Source organism: Aotus nancymaae, unplaced genomic scaffold, assembly GCF_030222135.1.
Source record: "Aotus nancymaae isolate 86718 unplaced genomic scaffold, 86718_ANA_hifiasm-v0.15.2.pri h1tg000033l, whole genome shotgun sequence".
Lineage (NCBI taxonomy): Eukaryota > Metazoa > Chordata > Mammalia > Primates > Aotidae > Aotus > Aotus nancymaae.
Window position 1 is genome coordinate 48,780,573 of NW_026988447.1, and position 9,119 is coordinate 48,789,691.

The 9,119-nt window shown below is 34.5% G+C and overlaps 1 non-coding gene across 1 annotated transcript; it reads left to right on the forward strand.

The window, feature by feature from the left end:
- Nucleotides 1-7,234: 7,234 nt before the first annotated feature.
- Nucleotides 7,235-7,373, forward strand: LOC135277900 (U4 spliceosomal RNA). Its single transcript, XR_010345466.1, has one exon. It is a non-coding gene; the product is annotated as a U4 spliceosomal RNA (small nuclear RNA).
- Nucleotides 7,374-9,119: the final 1,746 nt, after the last annotated feature.

Consider the following 9,119-nt stretch of genomic DNA (forward strand, 5'->3'; position numbering starts at 1 on the left):
CACTTTTTGTTTAAGTTCAACAAAATATGAACAGACCTGTAGAAGTATGATTGAACAAAAAGTGTAGGATCTAATGCTAACGGACTGAGTGAGGAAACCCAGCAAGGCCTCTCTGTTTAAAGCCTTCTCCGCCTCTCTGCGCAGCATTCCTTCCTGCTGGGTATGAGGCAGGCCCCTCTCTGGAATGGGAGTTTTATGACCTACAATCAAACGAGATAGGTCAGATTATTTATTTATGGTGAATTTTTACACAGAAAAGTGGGGCAAAGTTAGAGTGATATTTTTAGGTTTTCTGGCTTGCTTTGGGGAAATGGGTTATGGATTCTTGTCTTGGGGAAGAAAGATTCTACTTTCTATGGCTTGCCTCAAAAAAGAATGTGGAGATCAGGACAAGATTAGGGAGAAACTTGCTTCTGAGACTGCATCTGAGACTTTCATTTTGAAATATTATTTTCTGAGCTTCAACAAGAGTTTTTAGAAATACTAGCCAGTTTTTATGTAGAATGTTTCTCTATGTTTATCTGATGTTTTTCTAAGATTAGATGGGGGATTATGGGTTTTGGGAAGGAAAACTTCAGAGGTAAATTGTAATTTCATCACACCATTACAAGGGTACATATCCACATGACTTATCAGTGATGAAGTTCACCTTGATCCAGTGGCTGAGGTAGTTTTCCACATTTTTTCAATGTAAAAGTTAATCTTTCCCCCTCTTTTTATTCGGAATTTTTTTGGAAGGAAGTCACTTCTGTGGCCCACACTCCTTATGTAGTGGGGAGTTATGCTCTACCACCTTGAGGGGAAATATCTGCATAAATTATTTGAATTTTTCTGCATAGGGGTTTTTCATATCGTCCCCATTTGTGTATTTATTAAATTGTTTATATCCTTTGGACTCTTGGATATTTACTTTATAATTTGGGTTATCATGCTACGTTTTTTTCTTATTCACATTCTTTTATCTGTGGTCATTGGGATCTCTTTCATTTGGCTATGATGTTCTTTTGACACATACTTATTGTTTTTTAAATAGTTTTTTGTTTTGAGTACCTGTTTACATTTTGTAAAGAAGGTGCTCCATACTCATCTTGTGTATTTCCTGCCCTAGTCTTAGAATCATCCATTTTTCCAAGGAGCATTAATTCTTTTTATAAGATAACAGTGTTGGAAACCACAATATGAGTGTTGTGTGTACTCATTGCTACTTTGTTGTCATTGCTTCTAGGACCTGACAGCTGATACACTCAGGAAATATTTATATATCTTATATACATATTTATAATATATATGTATACAAATTAAGTATATTAAACACATTTTATAAACATTTATAATATACACATATACAGATTGTACATGTGTGTTTATGTTATACATGTACATACACATGATGTGTGGGTTATACATAATATATAGATTATATATCATCTGTGTTTTTACATCTGTGCTCTGGACTGAATGCATGCATCCTCCAAAATTCATATGCTGAAACATTAATTCCCAATGTGATGGTATATAGAGGTAGGACTTTTGGGATGATATTAGGTTTAGATTAGATCGTGAGTATGGAAGCTCCATGATCAGATTAGTGGATCTATAGGGAGATGCAGGGACAGAGCTCTCTCTCTTTGCCAAGGGAAGGCACAGGGAGAAGGCAGCTGTTTGTGAACCAGGTGGATGATCCTCACCAAGAATTTGACTCTAATGGCATCTTAATGTTGAACTTCCAGCCTCCAGATCTGTGAGAAATAAATGTTTTTTTGAAACCAATCTGTGATATTCTGTTATAGCAGCCCAAATTATCTGTAACTATTTATGTTGAAGTAAATATGAGTTTATACTGATGACTCCAATTCTAATCCATTAATATAGGTATCATTCCAGACTTCTTGCTCGTCTATAAACTACCAGTCTAAGAGTGAAAAACCTGGCTCCAACTGTAACACATCCATGCACTTACCTGTTCAATCTCAGCATTCATTACAGTGGATTTGGAATTGTTATAGTTTATTCCAATGGAAATTACTTTTAACAACTTGCAGGCAGTAACCAGATATAATTCCTTTTGTCTTTATTCTTACATATCCCATTCATTTTCAAAACTACTTAGGTCAGCTCTTTTCTCACCCATCACTGTCAGTTATGTTATGTTACATATTTGTAATAAATTTCTCATCACAATCTGCATTCTAGAGTCCCCACATCTCTTAACTGATGTTTTAAAATTTGTATACACAGTTCACTCTTTGTGTTTTAAGGTTGTATGTGTTCTGACAAATACCTAGTGTTGTGTATCCACCAATACAGTATCAAACAGAATAGTTTCAAAGCCTTATAAAATTCCCTGTGCTCCATATATTCAACTCTCCTTTATCTCACAAGATTACTGGCAATCTTTGTTCTGTTTCCATGAGTAGCTTGGCTTTCTCTAGAATGTCATATAAATGGATTCATAGAGTATGCTGCCTTTATAGACTCACTTTTTCACTTAATGATATGCATTCAAGATTCATCCAAGTTGCTTAGATTGATAGCCCTAGCCCATTCCTTTTAATTGCTGAGTTAGATTTTATTCTATGGATGTACCACAGTTTGTCTTTTCACCTATTAAAGAATATCTTTGCTGTTTTGTTTTTTGATAGTTATGAAGGAGAAAATTTCTATAAACTTCTGTGTGTAGGTCTTAGATAAAACTCAGTTTTCAAATCAGTTGGCTAAATGCTTAAGAATGCCATTGCTGAGTATGCTAAGTCTATATTTAGCTTCATGTGAAACTGAAAAACCATCTTCTCAAATGGTTGCACTGTTTTTAATTCCAAACAGCAATGAGTGAGAGGCCCTATTGCTTGCACACTTACCAGTAATTGATATTGTCAGGTTTCAGGTTTGAGTCACTCATAGATATGTTGCAGTGTCTCTTAGTTGTTTTAATTTTCCTTTCCCTAATGACAAATAATGTTGAATATCTTTTCATGTATTTACATATCATCTGTATGTATTCTTTGGTAAGGTGTCTATTCAGATTTTATTTTTTTGCACATTTTTAAATTGTTAACTTTAAGGATTTTTTTTGGTATTCTAGATAAGAAGCCTTTTATCAGAATTTGCAAATTTTCCTCTTTATCTTTTTATCTTTACAGTGGCTTTTGCATATAATTTTTTTAATTTCAATAACCCAAATTATTACTTTTTCTTTCACAGATTGTGCTTTAAATTTTTATCTAAAATCTCTTCAACATGCTTAAAGTCATATACATTTTCTTCTGTGTTCTCTTCCGGAATTTTTGTACTTTTCATCTTATATTATGTCTTAAATTCATTTTGGGTTAGTTTTTGTGAAAGTTGTAAGGTCTGATCTAGATTCTTTTTTTCTTTTCTTTGCATTAGATGTTCAAATATCCCAGCACCACTTCTTGAAAGAATCCATTCTTCATTGGGTATTCTCCATATATGTGTTGAAAACCAATTGACTCTACTTGTGTAGATCTTTTCTTTCTTGGATCTCTATTCTATCCTATTCATCAATATGTCTATTTCACCAATGTCATGTTTTCTGACTATACTATTTTATAGCAATTCTTTAAATTGAATAATATATGCATTATTTTTGCCCATGGTGTAGTTCTCATATTTTCTATCTTAACCAAAAACTAAATCCTTGTTTTTATTTATGCACTAAATCTTTATCTTAGCACATCTCCAGAGCTAAGCACTTTTCTCGCTATTGCCTTTCTCCCTTACACATCTGATACTCTATTGTGATCTCATGTTGAGTGACCAGAGTCTTGTACCTGCTGACAAAATTTATTTCCAATATCATTACAGTATTAATTGACCTTAATTGTCTACAATAATATTGCCTATTATAATATATCTTTTAGAAATATTACTTGATATTCAAATATCTTCTTTATTGGAAGCACAGTTATTCTACTTCAGGAAAAACTTGTATCTTGTGAGTGTGGTAGAGAAGAGAGATACTTAGAAAAGATTATAATTTGCAAATTAAACTGTGTAATGATCCCATTATTTGTTATCCAAAGTCACGTGGCAAATTTAGCTAGTAAATAATAATGCATTGGATAGAAGATTAATTCGCATTAAAATAGATCACATTTGTGTAATTTTGCATTTATGTATTACTTTAAAAAGTATAAATTAATTTAGGATAGGAGCCATAAACAGATATAATACAAGATTAAATCACCTTCACTTGCATCATTTGTAAATTATAGGTCTGTTTTGTAACAGAGAAAATGATAAGAATTTCTTTTGTCTTTGGGGCCTTTGTCGTAAAATATTCTTGCTTTACTATTACACATTTCATTCTTTATTATTATCCTTATTATTATTTAATTATCAGATCTTATAAAAAGTGTCTAATTCTCAGTCTTTCTAATTTGTAACATCATCAATAACTTTGGTGGCAAGTATCAGAAAGACAATAACATCAAATGAGTGTGAGCGACGGAAATGGATACAGGAAATAGATTTTTGCTCTCCTGCAGTTGTAGGCTATAACCAAGCTTATTTTAGGACCTGTAAAGTAGGAGAGCTGCCAGAGGAATACAAATCATGACTGCCACAAAAGTGATATCCATAGATTGATGCATTCTGTAGAAGGGAGAAAGGTGGTATATTGGGGACATTAGAATCATTTTTCTTGTCAGCAATAAATGGTGCACAGTCTTCTTTGCCCTTGCCAACATTTGGCAGACTTTAGTTTTCAAGACAGTTGTCTTGTGTGCTGCTGTATGAGAAAAGTTTTGAAAAATTTAAAAATAATCACCATCCACCAACCAGATTTATAGAAAAAAAGTGATATGAATCAATTACTTTGGAGGTCAGTAATTAATTTTTCATAAAACCGCTGTACAAAAAGAGAGTATTTTTCTCTAGTTCAGGCTCCAAGATTCACTGTTGGATTTAACATACTGAAACTGATTTTTCTTATCCTCTGTTTTAACCAGAAAAAAGAACACAAGTCCATGTCACTTAATGCCCTGAATATTGGCATAATCAAACAGAATTCAGAGAGAACAAAAATGTGTGTAACACCAATGGCAATTTTAACAGTTTTCTAACAAATGTTTGTTTATTATATGAAGTGGTAGAAATCAACATAAGCCAAATTTTAAAATTATGTTTGGTAAATATCTAATAATCAACAAATCTTAAATTTTAGTAACATATTTGACTATACCTTCAATCTATTTCCTTTTATGACAAATCTTTTTCTATCATTATGCTAGTATTTGTCATATAAGCCAACATTTTAAAAATACACTGACTTGCCTTCTTTTGTAAAGTGTCTGTTCATATCCATGAGGCCAACAAACATATGAAAAAGTGCTCATCATCACTGGTCATTAGAGAAATGCAAATCAAAACTACATTGAGATACCCAATCTGGAGACAACAGAAAAAATCTGGAGACAACAGATGCTGAAGAGGATGTGGAGAAATAGGAACACTTTTACACTGTTGGTGGGAATGTAAATTAGCTCAACCACTGTGGAAGACAGTGTGGCAATTCTTCAAGGACCTAGAAATAGAAATTCCATTTGACCCAGCAATCCCATTACTGGGTATATAGCCAAAGGATTATAAATCGTTCTACTATAAGGACACATGCACACGAATGTTCATTGCAGCACAATTTACAATAGCAAAGACCTGGAACCAACCTAAATGCCCAATGATGATAGACTGGACAGGGAAAATGCAGCACATATACACCATGGAATACTATGCAGCCATAAAAAACGATGAGTTTGTGTCCTTTGTAGGGACATGGATGAATCTGGAAACCATCATTCTCAGCAAACTGACACAAGAACACAAAATCAAACACCACATGTTCTCACTCATAGGTGGGTGTTGAACAATGAGAACACATGGACACAGGGAGGGGAGCACTACACACTGGGGTCTGTTGAGGGGAAATAGGGGAGGGGACAGTGGGGGATGGGGAGTGGGGGAGAGATATCATGGGGAGAAATGCCAGATATAGGTGAAGGGGAGGAAGGCAGCAAATCACACTGCCACGTGTGTACCTATGCAACAATCTTGCATGTTCTTCACATGTACCCCAAAACCTAAAATACAATAAAAAAAATACACTGACTTGCTTTTTACCTTTTCTCAGTAGAAAATGTATTTCACTTACCAGTTTTCTCTGCTTTATATTCTTTGAAGTATTGAAAATATCATATTAGTCATAAACTTTTTTTCAGACTATACTAACTTGTGAAAAGAGGAATTTTATAAGGGACACAGGTGGGTATATTTTTTACAGTACTGCATTTTTATATATTCTAAATGAACAGATTATGGTTCATAGAAAACACTATTTCCAATTTTCAAATCCCATTAATATGTGCTATTTTCATCATTTGTAGCATAATTTTATAACACCTACATGACTCTGTCTTTATATCTGCAAAAGATAAGTTGAGTAAACTCTCTAGATACATAAAGCAAAACAACAGTGCATATCACCATATAAATTATTTGACATGACAAATAATAATATGGCTTTTTGAACTGTTTAAAATTAAACATGATTAACCGCGTGTGGTGTTGTGCACCTGTAGTTCCAGATGCTGCTCTGGAGGCTGACAAGGGGTGGTCACTTGAGCTCTAGTATTTGAAGCTGCAGTGAGCTATGATTGCACAATGGTGCTCCAGCCTGTGTGACAGAGCGAGATCCTATCTCTAAATTAATTAATTCATTAAATAAAATTAGGCATGGGACTAGAGGAAAATTTAAAGTTCTCCAAGTTTTTGAAGACAATACATCAATTTTATTTTTTAATTTACAAATAACTGCTTCCACTGTGATCTTCCTTCACTATAAAGTCACAGAATACACAACTATCCTCCATTTCCATATCCTATTTCTGAATCCAGCTTTAAAAATGTGTATAATACTTGGCATTTTAAAGTAATTCCAAACATCTTGCTAAATATTTAATATTCGTGGTTAATAACTATTGCTCTTAGTATTATGTCCTGCTTCCTGCTTTAGCTATGTTAATTCTGTCAGATCCCATAAGGAAACAGAGATTGTTTTCTGTGATTGGACAGTTCTCTGCTCCTCCCCAGCATGAGTGTGGCATGCAAAATAATGCCAACCCCATGTCAAGGGTGTCAGCAACTTCATCTCTCAAACCTGTGGATGTTACCTTAAGTAGCAAAGGAGACCATGCAAGTGGATTAAATTAAGAACCCTAGCTTTGCCCAGTGGCAGTATCATAGCCAATGAGGTTTATCCGAGGTGTAATTATTGCTAATTGAAAACTTTTCCCAATACTCCGCCATGACAACTTGAAATATAGTCGGCGTTGGCAATTTTTGAGTCTCTACGGGGACTGAATCATTTAAAAAAAAAAAAAAAAATTTGGGCAGAGTATCCTGTTAACCTAGTGGGCCCAATGTAATCGTTAGAATACTTAAAAGATGAAAGAGTCAGACAAAAGAGTCAAAGGCAATGTTACAATGAAAGAAGAGTTTAGAGTGATGAGTGCTGGCATGGCAGATGAAGGAGAAGGCTACAAACCAAGAAATTCAGGTGAACTCATCTATAAACTGGAAAAGAAAAAGGGATGGATTTTCTCTTAGAGCCTCCAGAAGGAACACAATCTTGCCACCACCTTGATTTTAGCTCAGTGAAACCCATTTTAATTTTATGACCTCGAAAATTGTGAGATAATACACTTTCTGTTGCTGTAAGCCACCCACATGTGGTAACTTTTACAGCAGCAGTAGGAAAAATACAATGGGTAACATCAATCCTTCAGTTAGCTCCCAAGTGAAACAGCACTTCTATCAGTAATTCTCTTTTCCAAACCAGCTATTAAATAATCTTTTATCATACTCTCATTCCTTATACTATTTTCCTCACTACATAGTGATAGTGTTTGATATTCAATGACACTTACCAGAATGTAATCTCAGTAGAAGAAAAATTTATGTCACGGTATATAGAATATTTGGCAGAAAAAATACTCAATAAATATATTTGCATAGACAAAGGAATAAATAAAATAATAAAGCTAACTACTCATGCTACATATTTGTGAGTGTATACTGTGTATGTATACACTCATTAATATGTAGTGCAGCATATACAGCATACACTCATAAATATGTAGTATGAATGAATGCACCCGTGTACCTCTGCATGTGTGTGCATATGCAGCTTTTTAACTCTAGCTTTACTCATCACGTAAGTCTGCCAGTAGAAATAAACTAGTAAATGCTCTCAAATACAAAAAGGAAGAATACGAAAAGGGCATTTAAAGTTATAGGATGTGATAACGGAATTCTTTTATTTCTAAGTTTTTCTAAGTATATTGTAATCTAATTGGTAAAACTTATTCTGATGTGAAATAACACAGTAAAAACGACAGTGAGATATCACTAAATACCAAAGAATGGCTAAATTTCAAAATGTTAGATTCTGCTAACTATTGGTGAGAATGTGGACAAGGTAACCATACTTTATTGTAACCACTTTGGAAAATAGGTTGTGCTCGTTTGTTTGAGACAGAGTTTTGCTTTCTGCAGGCTGGATTGCAATGGTGTGATCTCGGCTCACTGCAAACTCTGCCTCCCAGGTTCAAGTGATTCTCCTGCCTCAGCCTCCCAAATAGCTGGTATTACAGGGGCATGCCACCATGCTGGGTTAATTTTGTATTTTTAGTAGAGAAGGGGTTTCACCAGATTGGCCAGGCTGGTCTCAAACTCCTAACCTCAGTAGTCCGCCTGCCTCAGCCTCCCAAAGGATTACAGGTGTGATTACAGGTGTGAGCCACCATGCCTAGCCAGAAAATAGTTTGACATTATATATGAAAGCTAAACAAATATATTATCTCAGACCTTACATTTTCATTCCTAGATATGCTCTTTAGAAAACTACAAGTTTATGTTTACCAAGATATGTATTAAATGGTGGTTATAATATCTTTTTTTTTTCCTTTGAATAGCTAAATAATGACCACTCTCCCTTGGGGTCACTCGCGCATCAGCATGCAATTGTCATGTCAGCTGGAGACTGTCTGGGGTGCTTCAATTCTTCTCCACATGAACTCTCTCCCTCTAGTAGGCTAGATCAG